The sequence below is a fragment of the Sceloporus undulatus genome, chromosome 2 (assembly GCF_019175285.1).
Source record: "Sceloporus undulatus isolate JIND9_A2432 ecotype Alabama chromosome 2, SceUnd_v1.1, whole genome shotgun sequence".
In the NCBI taxonomy this organism is placed as follows: domain Eukaryota; kingdom Metazoa; phylum Chordata; class Lepidosauria; order Squamata; family Phrynosomatidae; genus Sceloporus; species Sceloporus undulatus.
Genome location: NC_056523.1, coordinates 182,822,587 through 182,837,050, shown reverse-complemented (window position 1 = coordinate 182,837,050; position 14,464 = coordinate 182,822,587). Strand labels below are relative to the sequence as shown.

Here is a 14,464-nt window from a genome sequence, read left to right as displayed (position 1 = left end):
CCTAACCTCAAAGGAGGATAAGGCGCTGCCAAATGTAGGACATTCAAAAAATGTAGGGTAGGCTTTAGGCAAGATGGCGACGCGCTAGCAGCAATCCAAGGTAGCAGGTGGAGTTGCTGTACCGTTTGCGGGGTATAATATAAAGGAAGATCGCTCCCCCCGTTAAAGGGGACTCAGGTGGGCTCACGGGGTCCTCATACAGCTATTGAAGCTGAAAAGAGGTCATAAAAACCTCTAAGTAAGGAGAAATAGCTGGAGGACGAGAGCAGATCGCAACCGCAAACAGGGGTTTAAGCCAAGCCTCGCCGAGCCGGCTTTTAGGGGGAGGGGAGGAATCAAATAATTCAAGAAGATCTGGTTGCTAAAGGAAGATCCTCATAGAAAAGACTTTGTTGGAAGTGAGGAAGGAAAATTAAACAAGGAAGAAAAAGGACGTATAACTAAAATTGTAAGATTAATTATTTGAAAACCAACAAGCAACCTAACAAGGCGGACAAAAGTAGCTCAGCCGGGAGGAAGGGAAGTAGAGAGAAAGAGAGGGTGTTCTGAGCACGGCGAGTAGAAAGGCGAGGGTGGAAAGAAAAGACGGTGGTAAATAAAGTTACTAGTAAAGGAGATAATAGGTGAGACAAGGAGGAGAAACAAATAAACAGCAGCAGGCAAGGAAGGGAAAAAGACGGAGAAAGGAGAGGCGGAGAGAGAGACGGAGATGGATGAGGTGGAGAAGTAGATGGCGGAGAATAAGAAGGAGAAATAGACGGCGACGGAGGAAGAGGAGAATTAGACGGTAGCTGACGAGGAGGAGAAGCAGACAGCGGGATCGAGGAAGAGAAGCAGACGGCGACGGACGAGGAGGAGAAGTAGACGGCGACGGACGAGGAGGAGAAGTAGACGACGACGGACGAGGAAGAGAAGCAGACGGCGGCGGACGAGGAGGAGAAACAGACGGCGACGGGCGAGGAGGAGAGGAGGAGAGGCAATTGGCAGAGGTGAAGAAAGAAGAGTGAGAGAAGTGGACAGAAAAGAGACCCAGGAAGGGGCAGACTAAGAGCGGAGCTGGCAAAGTACCTGAAAGTTGTTCTTTTTTCTTTTCCTGTTGCTCTTTTTGTGAGGGGAGGAGGAGGGTTGTTGATTTGGGTTGGCGTTTTCAAGGTCACGGACCGCATGAGAGGGAGGAAGTGGATAACAGGAAAAGAAAGGTTGGAGGAATATCAAAGAGAGGAAGCAAGAGGGTGGCGATTAGGGTGAAAGGAAGAGAGAAGGGAAGAAGAGACATCTAGTGGTTGGAGGTTAAATTACAAATTAGAAAACAGGAAATATAGCAAAGAGAAACAGCAAGAAAGTACATAAGCAAAAAGGGAAAACAGTAAGGAAAACAGCGCCGTCTACAGGATAAGAGGTATAATTACAAGAAATTGGAAAATGGAGAAAATAGAAAGAACCGTAGTGACAAGAGGAAGTGAAAAGGAAAGAGAAAGAAGAATGATGCAACAAGCTGAAGCAAACAAAAATTTGATAAGAAGACCATCTATTGAACTTAAGACAATGGACTCAAACTGGAAAATATTAGAAGCCATTCAGAAGATGGAAACAAATATTCGACAAGAGATAAAAGATTCAAGGGATGAACTGAGACAAGACTTTAAGAGAGATATAGACGAATTGAAGGAAACGATAAAAGGAATGCAAGAAGATGTGAAAGAGGTAAAGAAAAAGACAATAAAGTTAGAAGTTAAAACAGAGGAACTGGAAAGAATAACACAAGAATTAACGATGAAACAATTGCAAGAAAAAGAACAAAACAAATTGAGAGATTTGAAAGACAGAAGAAAATGTATCAAAGTGCGAGGATTGAAAGAGAAGTACAACGAAAATTTATATGAAAAAGTGATCCCTGTCCTTGCAAAATTAATTGATTGCACGCCGGAATATCTGGAACTGGACATAGATAAGATCTTCAGGATCAACTCAGCGGCAGCACGAAACCAAAGCCTACCGAGGGACATTGTGGTTTATTTTACGAGAGAACGGATTAAAGATAAAATTATACAGGAAAGTTATTCAAAGAAGATAACAATAGATGGTGTGGAGATTAAGATTTACAAAGACATACCAGGTGAAATTCTACGACGGAGAAGAGACTACGCAAATCTGACGAAGGTGTTACAGACCAAAAACATAAGATACAAATGGGAACCGGTAGAAGGAATATCATTTACCTGGAGGCAAAGATTTTATAAAATTGACTCATTAGAGAAAGCAAAGGTGTTTTACAACAGATGGATGAAAGAAGAGGAAAAGATGGACAAAGACTTGAAAGAAGAACAGAGGAAAAAGGAGAGGGAGCAGGAAAGGGAAAAGAAACAACAAGCGGAAGAAGAATCAGAGAGAGCGGATGAAAAAGAAGAGAGACAGGAGGAATCACAGAAGGAAAATGAAGAAGGAGATGAAGTACAAATATTGGGAGCAGTTGGCGGAGAAGACTTAGAATGGGAGGATGAATCAAGACTAATAAAGGAAAGTGGTGAACTGTCGATCGAGTGGAAGGGAGAAGAAGAGCAAGGGAAAGAGGAAGGAAACAAAGAATTTGAAGAAATTCGATAAACAAGAAACATAATGAAGTTCATATCCTGGAACATAAAAGGAATGAACTCGGTATACAAAAGAAAAATAATATTTCATGAATTGGAAAAATTAAATTGGGATACTATTCGGAAACAAAAATAAAAAAGAAAGATGAAAAATACTTAAGAATCCAAAACTAGGGGAAGTTTACATATCGGGCGGGGGAAAAAAAAAAGAATGGGGTGGCAATTTACATTAAAAACAAGATTTCAGCATTAGAAGTATTAACGGACAAGATGGGAGATATATTGGATTAGAAATGACAATTAATGGGAAAAGAACACTGGTATTAAGTATATATGGCCCTACAGAAAATAAAACCAAGTTTTATAAAAATTTACACAAGAAGATACAAAAATTAAAATATGACTCACATATATTTATGGGGGACTGGAACGGGGTACTAGACCCGCAAATTGATAGAAAATCTGTTAAGAAAATAAAGGAAAAACAGGGGAAGTTGCCTAATAGTTTTTTTGATCTAATGGATAATATTTCATTGGCGGATGCATGGAGATACAAAAAACGGAAATAGTAAAGAGTACACTTTCTTCTCACAACCACATAATTCGGCCTCAAGAATTGACATGTTTATAATTTCAAAAGAATTTTTAGAAAGTATCAAAGAAGCAAAAATCAGAATAAATAAAAATTCGGATCACAATCAAATTTATTTGGAGTTAGTGCAAAAGGAAATTGATTTCAGATGGAGAGTTGATGATAGGATGTTAAAAGATAAAAAAATTGAAAAAGAATTAAGGGAACATATTAAATTTTTTTTTCAAAGAAAACACAGAAAAAGACACAAGGATGAAAATAATATGGGATACAGCGAAAGTGGTATTTAGAGGGTTCCTGATAAAAAAGAAAGCAGAAAGAAATAGATTGAGGAAAGAAGAAATTAGAATCATATCAGAGAAAATACAAGAAAAAGAGAATGAAAAAATTAAAAAACCCAATTGTAAAAAGATTGAAAGAGAAATAAAAATATTAAGAAATCAACTAAAGATACAAACAGCAGATGAGTTAATAAAAAAGATGAAATTTGCGAAACAGAGATTTTTTGAACAAGGAAACAAGGCAGGAAAATTTTTAGCATATAGAGTTAAGAAGATGAAAGAAGAAAGACAAATAGTAGGAATGATAGAAAATCAAAAAAATGATTACAGAGCAATCTAAAATCAGAGAAATAATTCATAGATATTATAAGAATCTATATGGGGAAAATATGATCACTAAAACAAAGAAAGAAAAGATGGAAAAATACCTGGGGAAAATAGATAAAATAAAATTAGAGGAAACAATCAAAGATAGAATAAATCAAAAAATAACAAAGGAAGAAATAAAAGAGGCAATAAAGAGAGGGAAAAAAGGCAAAGCACCGGGCCCAGATGGATATACTTTAAATTTCTATAAAATATTTGAGGAAGATCTAAGTGAACATTTAGTGAAGGTATATAATAATATTTTGAAGGAAGGAATCCCAGAAACGTGGAAGGAAGCTAATATAACCCTAATACCCAAGGAAGGAAAAGATACAAATTCACCACAAAATTTCAGACCAATATCACTATTAAATACAGACTATAAAATATTTACCTCAATTTTGGCGGAAAGGTTAAAAATAATATTAAAAGATTGGATACAAGAAGACCAGTGCGGATTTTTACCAAATAGACAAGCAAAACAAAATATAAGGATTATAATAGATTTGATTGAATATTACGAGAAAAATCCAAGCAAAGATGTGGCGATACTATTCTTAGATGCAGAAAAGGCGTTCGATAATCTGAATTGGGAGTTTATGTTAAAAATAATAAAAAAATTAGACATAGGAGATAATATAACAAATTGGATAACGGAAATTTATAAAGAACAATCTGCAAAAATTTTGGTTAATGGTATCAGGACAAGAAAATGTGAAATAAAGAAGGGCACTAGACAGGGATGTCCATTATCACCGTTATTATTTATTATCTGTCTGGAAATATTATGTAACAAAATTAGAGCAAATAATACAATAAAAGGATTCAAATATAAAGGAAAAGAGATAAAGATCAGAGCATACGCAGATGACATGATGTTAGTATTGGAAAACCCTTTAGAGAATGTACCAAGAATTTTGGAAATCATAGATGAATTTGGAGAATTGGCAGGGCTAAAAATTAATAAAGAAAAGTCAGCGATGATAGTATGTAATACAACAAAAAAGAACCAGGAAATATTACAAGAAAAGGTAGGAATTAAAATCCAAAAAAAAGTTAAATATTTAGGGATATATATTACGAACAAGAATAATGAATTATTTGACAATAATTATAAACAAGGATGGCAGGAAATTAAAAATAACATGGAGAAATGGAGCAAGCTACAATCATCATTATTAGGTAGAGTTGCCCTAATAAAAATGTGTATATTACCGAAGATTTTATTCCTATTTCAAAACTTACCAATAATATATAATAAGAAGATTTTTACAACATGGGAAAAAGACTTGAAAAGATTTGTGTGGGCAAGGAGGAAAGCAAGGATAAAGTGGACAGTGATGATGGATGCTAAAGAACGAGGTGGTTTAGGGATCCCAAATTTAAAATTATATTTTTATGCATGCTGTTTGGAATGGGTAAACAGCTGGATAGAATTAAAGGAGGAAGGGTTATTAAATCTGGAAGGATTCAATCTAAGGTATGGATGGCATGCGTATTTATGGTGGGACAAAGTAGAGCTAAACAAAGAATTTAAAGAACACATAGTAAGGAAAACATTATGGCAGGTTTGGAAATTATATAAGGAAAAAATATATAGAAAAATACCGGATTGGGCATCTCCACATGAGGCAATTTTGAAGAGAGATAAATTAGAAGGGAAAGAATGGTTAAAATATAAAGATATATTGAAATTGGTAGATGGGAAATTAACAATAAAAACAAGAAAAGAATTAAGTGAGGAAGGATGGAATATAAATTGGTATCTATATTATCAGCTGACGGAAAGATTTAAAACGGATGAAAAACAATATGGAATTACAACTAAAAAAACAGAATTAGATTTAATCATATTAGATAAAGGGAAAAAGAAAATATCAAAATTTTATAATTTGTTTCTTAAATTAGAATTAGAACAAGAACAAATAAAACAACACATGATTCAATGGGCACAAAATATCGGTAAAGATATACAATTAGAATCATGGGAGAGAGCATGGGGTCAGGATTTAAAATTCACAATGTGTGCAGATATAAAAGAAAATTATTATAAAATGTTATACAGGTGGTACCTGACTCCAAATAGATTGGCAAAAATTTACAAAAAAGAGAAAAGTAACTGTTGGAAATGTGGGAAGGAAGTTGGAAGCTTCTATCATTTGTGGTGGACCTGCCCTAAAGTACATAAATATTGGACAGAAGTACATAAAAGAATAATGAAAATAACACAACTGGAATTACCAATGACACCGGAATTATACCTGTTAAATATTGTGGAAAACAAAGAAGCGAGAAAGAAAATAAAGCCGTTGTTGTATCTCATTACATCTGCCAGAAACACACTGGCAAAATGTTGGAGAAAGGAAATAATACCAGAAATTGAAGAATGGGTGGAAAAGAGTTTAGAAATTCTAGAATTAGATTCATTGACTATGAGACTTAAAGAAGACACGAGAGAGGAGGATGACGAAGTTTGGAAAAAATTGAATGAATTATATATAAAAGGAAAGATAAAAAGTTAAAGTAACGTTGTGAAGTTTTATAGAAAGCAATAATTGTATTAACTAAAAATGTAGAAGGAAAGAAGGGAGAAATAATCCGCTTTGATCGTTGGAGCTAAAAGAGAACGGGAAAGATACAAATTTAGGTAACTCTGCAAAAGAGGTGATGAATATAGTGAGACAAAGAAGATAGATGTAAACCTATTGGGGAAAAGTGATAAAGTAGCTAAGATATGCAACAGATATATAAGTTTACGTGGGGAAGGGGAGGGTGTGGGGGAGGGTTTAGAAGGGCTAGCATTAGAAAAGAATATGTATAATTAGTCATCCTTCTTTTAATGTTGTATATAATTAATAAAGATTATTAAAAAAAACAAAAAAACATGGGGGGGATCAGGAAAGGATCACCGAAAGACAGTTCCAGTCGTCAGACTTGCATTGGTTCAATTCCTCTGCTCAACTTCACAACTCCGAATCATGTCCAATGGACCTGCAGATAATGGGATTACAGTCAGAACCTGGGAAGACTATAGATGTTTGGAACTACAATTTCCCAGAAGCCCTAGCAGTATTCCCCACCCTTTTTGGGGGATAATTTTTGGGGTCTGTTGCCCAAAGGCAACTCCTCCATGCTCGGTATGTAGCGCCCAAAATACCTGAGGGAAAAGGAATGAAAAACAGTTGCTCTACTCTCTCCAACATACCATCTTAATTCAGGTATATCTGTGCATCACCATTGTAACAGTTTTACTACCACTTTAACTGTCATCATAAGGACTTAGGATTTGTTATTCAGGGAAGTGGGAGTAGAGCTTCTTTGCAGAGAATTTCAAGCACGTCACAAAATTCAGGCCCAACATTCCTTGCATGAAGTCTGACAATTTAAAAAGCTTTAGTTTTTCTCATGTCTATTAGAGCCTGGAAGTATCAAGTAACATTACATGTAACTAGTTTACAAGGTGGGTGTAATGGAAGGTGTTCCAAAGTTACACCAGTTTTCAAGGTTATGCAAAAGTTACCCTTCAAGACATTTGTAAAAGGGATATGAAGAAAAATTTCAACGTTATGCCATTCATTGTCAAATATTTTTTCCCTTAAAAAAAAGAGACAGTAAAAGAAATAACATAAGCATCACCAAACTGAGTAACAGAAAATGTCCTTTTAAATTCGGTCATTAGTAATGGAATGAACACTTTAGCAAAACACATTCCGAAACCCTAGTAAAGGTTCACCAAAGCTTGTATGTGTCTAAGGATAGAAACAATACTGGTAAATACTCAGAAAAGGGTTAAAAACATTTTTCTCAAGAATTGTCTCATCTTAGCTAGTAGGAAATTTTGCAAAAAAAAATTGCATTTTCTGCCAAGGAAAACAGCAGAAATGACTTCCATTCCGCACAGAAAATGCTATTTTGTGAGAAAAAAAATCCCATTTGCAAATTTGCACATACTAGGCTAGGTCCAAAATTGCAGAGATTTGAAAACTGCATATTTTGCAATTACTTTCTGCAAGGGGAAGAAAGTTGTTTAAAATTACTCATTCGTCTCAGAGCAAAGAAGATTTGGCTGCAATCAAAAACGTTAGGAATCTGCAGCCTGCCTATTGACAGAATAGGAAGATGAAGAAGGTCTGAGCAAACTCCTCAAATGTCCAGGCAATAACCTTTGTCCTCGCTGTGGGTCAACTTAGCTAGCTGCCTCTCTGTTTTACAAGTCCTTCTTGTACAAAGCAGGCTCCAAATACAGAAGCTGGGAACCTGCAAGAAGGAGACCTCCTGCCCTAACCTTCCCAGGCCAATGTATGAATGATTCATCTGCGTTGCTGTGACTCTATCCAGCCATCCAGGCTTCCTGCCCTTTAGAAGTAGATGAAGACAACCAACAAGAAGCATGCAAAATGTCTGAAAAGCTGTTAAATGTATTCATATTTTATGCCCGGTGAAGAGATAAGAAAACTCGAGGTGCATTCAAGTAGAGGGCACCATGTAAGCAAGGCACAAGGAAACACTGTCTTATCTCCACATTCCTCTATTCAAATAGCACGATATTACCCCCTCTTTCCCCCCTCCTTCAGCGATCCCAGGTTGGATGTTCATATGACTACTAAGAAACAGGACAGAGATTTCTGCAGTTCATATACATGATCGTCTAAAATGAATGACTCTAATTTAAATCAAAGTACAATACATCCTATTGTATCCCAACTTAAGAACTCAAATAATACATCACCACTGTGACTGGATGGTCTGTATACCTACTGCTCAGTTTGCGTCCAGATCTCACTGTGGTTGGTCATCTCCCCAAACCCTGCAGCACTCCCTCTTAGGATATTTTATCTTGAGCAGGACTTGGATAGGATGGCCCTTCAAACAGAAGATAGCCTACAAATAGAGAGACAACATAGTGTTGGAGTTTGTATGTTGGTCAGGGGTGGCTGTGGACCTGACTCATGGTGACCCTGTGGGATGAAATGTCTCACAGCCCCCCTGTCATCTACCCCGAAGGCCTCGTGCCTGGCTCAGGTCTGCAGGCTCAGGTCCACTGGTCTCCTGGATTGAGTCGATCCATCTGGCATGTGGTCTCTTCTCCGTTACTTCCCTCCATCTTCCTCAGCATCATTGTTCTTTCCAATGATTTGTGTCTTCTTGTGATGTGGTCAAAGTACAGCGAGCCTCAGTTTAGTCATCTTGGCTTCCAGAGAGAGTTCAGCTTGATTTGTTCCAGAACCCAATTGTTTGTCTATGGAACCAGGGTTCACATCCATACTGCAGCCTGTTCCCTCAGGTTAAAAAACCAGCCCCCAACTTGTGAATTTTTCCTTATTGCCTAAATTCCTGAGCATTGCAGAGAGTGAGAGTTTGGAAAATGGTTCACACCTAGAACTCTTATGTTGATTCCCTTGGTAATTTTGCCATCCCTTTCTTTGGCTGCATACATACTATTTCTGAATGTTCATTTGAAGTTTTAAGTTACTACAGTTCTAGAAATGTATGGCTGAAAAGGTGGGGACAGAAAGAAAAAATAGTCTAAATAAAGAAATAATCAGTTTGAACCCCACTTTAACTGCCATGGCTCAATGCTAGGGAAATCTGGGAACTGTAGTTTTGTGAGACATTAGCCTTCTTTGCAGAAAAGCTCCAGTGCCAAACCAAACTACATTTCCCAGAAATCCATAGCACTGAACCATGGACATTAATGTGGGGTGAAACGAGGATTATTCTGCAGTATGAATGCAGCCTGAGACACACAATTCCACTACACTCTGGGGCAGTGAGGTAACTCAGTAGGATAGCAAAGAAAACAGATCCAAGCCCAAAATAAAGAGAGAAAACTTCACAGAAGCTCCCCTAGCTCCAGAACAACACCACATACATTCATCCTCTTAGGGTGTATCCAACCTGCAGAATTAAAACATATTGACACCCTTTTTAAACAACGCCAGACCCTATGCTACAGAATCCAGGGAGAGATCAGCTTGATTTGTTTCAGAACCCAATTGTTTGTCTATTTGTGATTTGTAGTTTAGTGGGAGGTATGAGCTTGGTCTGCTGGAGAGCTCTGGTGCTTCATCAAACTACAAATACCAGGATTCTATAGATATGAAGAGTATGACAGTAAAGGTGGTGTCAAATTGCTCTAATTCTGCAATGTGGATAGCTCAGTATAAAATGCCTTGAGGAGCAATGTGAGATCGAATCTAATCAATAAAATAAAATAGAATCTCCTATTATTCATCCTGTTTTTTGGGTTTTTTTGGGTTTTTTTACATTTATGCGGCTCTCCTCCGTTCTTAGATTTGTTTATTTATTTAAGCAACTATTGCACTTTTAGCCCACGATTCTTCCAAGGAATTCATAGTAGTCTAACAGTTTTGCTCTTATTTTTGTCAAAAAACCCTAGCAGGCAAAAAGTGAATGACTGGGACAGAGCCTTTGAGTGTGCTCGTGTGGCTATGCAGGACTATATACTTTTTGTGGATGCTAATCCAACATTTTAACCAATGTGACACAATAATTCTTATAATGTGTTCATGAAATCTGGCATCTTGGCAGAAGTATTACCAAGTAACTTTCATAGCACTCTCAGAGCAGGCATGATACTCTCCTATCATCACCTCAGACTTGGGCTAAACACTTTGAAGATGTTTCTGTGATCTGAGTGTCACACAAGTTTGGGCCAACAAACTGTCAGCAGCCTAAGTGAGCAGAGCCAGTGGTCAGAAACTGGGGTGGGGGGAGAGAGTGCCAGGATAGGAAAAGCAGCTCCAAGCCTTCCTGAACATCTAGGAAGAAAAACTACCCATTGAGGTTCAACTGACATTCTGCAAGGCTACAAATGACTGTTGGCTGGTCATAGAAGTCTGGGTTTGTATTTATTCATCCTGTTTATTCATTCACTCGTTTCACACTTGTTATTGTATTTGCCATTGACTTCAACTGATGGCAAATTCTATAGGAGAGGCCTCCAAGAGCTGTGGTCATCAATAGCTCTGTGAGGTCTTGCAAACTCAGGGGCTGTTGCATCCTTGATTGACTCAATCCACCTATAGTCAATCTCCCTCTTTTCCTGCTGCCTTTTGCCACGTGAGCCATGTCATCTCATGATATGTCCAAAGCATGACAGCCAATTTTATTATTTTGGCTTCTGGGCAAAATTTAGCCTCATTTGCTGTAGGGAGTATTCACTTGTCTTTTTAAAAGTCATGGCATCTACAGAACTCCAGCACCACATTTCAAAATTTATTTATTTATTTAGGTATTTATACTCCGCCCTTCAGCCCTAATGCGCTCAGGGCGGCTTACATTATTATTTTTAATCAGAAGCTCCCTGCCCTCAGGCTTACAATCTAAAAGACACGAACGACACAAAAGGAGAAGGGAAGGATGAGGGAAAGGGGAGGAGGTCCAGTGGTTTTCTACTCCCTCTGAGGCCTGGACCAAGCAGATGGATGGGGAGGGGCTCTTCCTTCTTCCAGGCTAGTCTGATGGAGCGGACCTGCCTGGTGAAACTCCCTCTCAGGCCGGCGGATGGCAGCTATGGAGGGCGGAGTCTCCTTCCTTCAGGTTAGTCCTGATGAAGCTGGACCAAATGAGTCTGATTCTTCCTGTCTCCTTTCTCACTACCATACTCATACAGAGAAATCAATCTATGGGTGACCCACGCTAGCTTTGTCAAAAAACAAACCAACTCTATTTGTTTTAAAAAAAAAATCATCAATTCACCCAAGATTTTAACTAGCTACAACCCTGATATACATTTAGAATTATTTATTTGCTATCTGCTAATGATTAGTAGCTCAATAGTGGCTTAAGAAACCTTCCATGTTTATAAACATTGCCTTACTCGGTCACCTGGAACTGATTCTTTTCACCAGAGGCAACCAAGCCTCTGTGCTGTCTTGTGTGAAGCATGGACTGAAATCCGATAAAACCTCCATAGCTGCTCCACTGAGCCAGCTAAGAGTACAATGTTACCTTCACAGTATAGCAAGAAGGAGCTATGGCTCACTGAGATATTAGTTTATATAAATGTGGCATTGAAGCAACCTCTTTTTCTCTTGCATTGTAGTTCAGGGGCAGCTCACTAAGCCTCTAAGTCTCCCTATGAATACAGCACATAATAAAGGAAATTAGCATTAACCAATATTTTTAAAAAAACAAATTTCCTCCATTCAAGGAGTACAAAAATATTAATGACAGCATTTATGCCATCTGTTAATTTTTCTCATCAGGAGGATACCACAGGAGTCACGTTGTTCTGTTTTTGTTTTAAATCATGTGCTGAGTGTAAAGTGGTAATTGATGTATTTATCAATGCACATTATAAGCCAGTGTGGTGTAAGTGGTTTGAGTGTTCAACTACAACTTGCGAGACCAGGGTTCAAATCCTGACTCGACCATAGAAACCCACTGGGTGACCTTGCAGTCACACTCTCTTAGCCTCAGAGTAAGGCCAAGGTAAACCCTTTTGAAGAAACCTACAAGAAAACCCTGTGAGAGTCCCCCTGCGGGTCGCTTATCGAAAAAATGACTCGGAGGCACACAACAACAACATTATAAGTGCAGTATATTTGAAAATTGTGACCGTAGATTTAGCTGTTAGCTTGTTGTGGGGGAAATGTATTTTAAAAAAACAGTCTGGGAAAAGAACATACCAAAATATGCATGATTATTTTGTGTATTCCACAAGAATGAACTGGGTTTCACAACTCTAATACTTTTTGGACCTTGAGAAACCGATGGAAAGGAAGCTGACAGATTTCCACACACCGTATCTGGAATACTTTCCTTGGGGTGAAGCATTCAGAGAATTCCTCCTGTTCATGGAACAACATGGATATAGCAGAGGAGGAAGTGCGCAATCTTGGTCTACTGATTATGACAATTTCAGTCTCTATCAGGCTGCCTGGTTCATAGTCCAAACTCAAATGCACTAGTCAGTGATAGGTGTTGAGCATATTTAGGGCAATATGTGTTCAACACTACAGACAGTTCCTTTAAAGTTTGGACTAACAAACACGCCATAATAAATTTACTGTCCTCCTCCCCTCACCCCAACACTGAGCCACCAGGCTTCAAGTAGCCTGCCCCACCTTCAATCCTTCTAGATCTTTAAGGCTCATAGGGGGTCAGCATCAAGAGCCATGGCAGTTTTTGACCGATTTGTTGTACAGTGGACCTTGTTATAGGCTGGGGTTTGGTTCCAGATCCCCTGTGGATAACAAAAATCCGTGGATGTCAGTCCCATTAAATATATTGACATAGCAAAATGGTGTCCCTTAAAAAAAAATGGAAAATCAAATTTTGTATTTGAAATTTATACTTTTTTGAACATTTTCAAATCGTAGATGCCTGAAATGCCATGTTATAAGAATCCATATAAGAAGGGTGACTGTAGTAGTACACTCTCTTTCACTTAGCAGCCACAGCTGATGGAATTTGTTGCTTGGCATGTGTGCCTTCAAACTCATTTCCCGATTTTATGGCGTCCCTAACGGACCAACTATTACAGGGTTTTCTTGGCAAGAGTTGTTCAGAGGGCGGGGTTGCCTTTGCCTCTCTGAGGATGATGAGAGTGTGTGACTTGGCCAAGGTCACCCAGTTGGGTTTCATGGCCCAGTATGGGGTTCGAGAGCTAGTCTTCTGGTGTTCCAATATCAAATCATTCTCCCATCTGGCTCTCAAGACAGCCTACGTGAAAGAAATCTATTTCTGATGCAAGAAAATAAATGGTATGGAAATGATGTGTATATGTGTATTTTCTCTGGGGGAGGGGGTCCAATGCATTCATTAGATCTCAAAGGGGTCTGTGACACAAAAATGTAAAGAAACACTGATTAAGAGGACCGTGATTGCCCATCCCAGCTCTCTTGTGCATGAATGATCTTTCCAATCCTTTTTTGCCAAAGCAAAAACAAAGGCTTGCATACTACCAAACAAATAGAAACAGGCCCTGAAAAGACAGCACATCCCCTCCTAGTGGTTCTCTAGGCCCCCAATGGCAACTGTATCCTTCTTCTTGGGATACCGGCGACATCTTATAAAACTCCGGTTTTGGACAAGGGACCAAAGGGTCTACCCAGCAGCCACCGCACACACCGTTCATCTTTTTGATTAAACCAACGGAAGGCACCACCAAAGGTAGTAGCAACAACTTCACCAGGTCCTGCTCTTTCCCTTACTGGGTTTGGGGCAGGGGTCAACTCGCAGCAGACCCTGTCAATTAGGACTGCTGAGGAAAACATCCTCTGGCATCAGGCAACTGGCAAGAGCATCTGTGCCTCATGGCTTTGATGAAGGGGGGGGGGGTGAGGGGAAGGATGCAGTAGAGTGGAGTGGGGTGAGGGAGGAAGAGGAAAGGAAGCAATCTGTACCCATAGCTCCACTTGATGTTTGCATATGTGAACGGTTTGTCTTGGCCTGAGCGCCGCCACCTCCCTTAGATGTGCCTCACCCTATCCGTAAAGGCATTAACAAACTTTTTAACAAGGTCCCTCCTCTCTTATAGCCTCAAGGAGGTGTGGATGGGGGTTGGGGGGTGTGGAGAGAAAAAGGAGCAGCAATAAGCGATCCTTTGAAGTGTGAAGCACTCAGAGAAGCTTCTCTGAAAAACATCAAGAAAGGCTGGCTGGTGG

At 38.8% G+C, this 14,464-nt stretch overlaps 1 pseudogene; it reads right to left on the bottom strand.

Moving 5' to 3' along the window:
• Positions 1-8,626, bottom strand: part of LOC121920476 — a 12,944-nt pseudogene extending 4,318 nt beyond the window's left edge.
• Positions 8,627-14,464: the final 5,838 nt, after the last annotated feature.